Source organism: Ananas comosus, unplaced genomic scaffold (assembly GCF_001540865.1).
Source record: "Ananas comosus cultivar F153 unplaced genomic scaffold, ASM154086v1, whole genome shotgun sequence".
In the NCBI taxonomy this organism is placed as follows: domain Eukaryota; kingdom Viridiplantae; phylum Streptophyta; class Magnoliopsida; order Poales; family Bromeliaceae; genus Ananas; species Ananas comosus.
In genome coordinates this window covers 8,031-8,871 of record NW_017892078.1, presented here as the reverse complement: position 1 = coordinate 8,871, position 841 = coordinate 8,031, and positions in this window count along the sequence as shown.

Sequence of the window (841 nt, the reverse complement as noted above, 5' to 3'; positions counted from 1 at the left end):
GATATTAGGAATTGCTCAAAATAAAAGCACCGAATTTCGCAATTTAATTTCACTTCGCTTATTGAAGTTATTATGATCCAGTTTCATAGTTTGAAGAGCAGTTCTTGAATAGTAAAGATTTTGCTCAAATCTTTAATAATTCAGTATCAAGTTATCTCGAAAATTAAAATGAGTTATCCACGATTTATTGTGATATCATGATAAAAGTAGTTGCTTTTCATGATTCAGGTTAATCGAGGAATGCAAGGAAGAACTGAAAGCGGCAATTCGACCATTATAACCGTCCTTAGTTCCCCGGCTTCCAAGCCATCTATACAAATTTCAATGTTTTCTGTACATAGGAAGATGATGGCGTGCAGCATATATAGTCCTGCAGGAGTTTGGAACTTCATCCATACATTGTATCATATCTGATGCAAAATTTTAGCACCATTTTGTTTTGAACTTGTACATACCATTTAGGAGCATCTGCTGAGTGCGCACACAACTATCAGAAACTGATGAGACGTGCGATAAAGAAATTGTCTTACTGTGTGAAGAACAGCATGATGATCCGTCTGAAGCATTCTCCTCTGTAAACAGGAAACTGCATGTTTACATATTCTTCTTCTTTTTCTTTTTCTTTTTTCCTTTCTTTGTGGGGTCTTATATTGTTATTAGATCAAGCATCAACAATTGAGTTACTTCCCTCAAAAGAAAAAAAAAAAAAACAATTGAGTTACTATACTTATGTTTTTTACTCTCCAATTTGATTCTGCAATAAAGGCATAGTGACTTTTGTGACCAGGATTGAGGAAAGGGTTTATTATAATGATCCCTAGTTGAATCCAATTTCTATGGC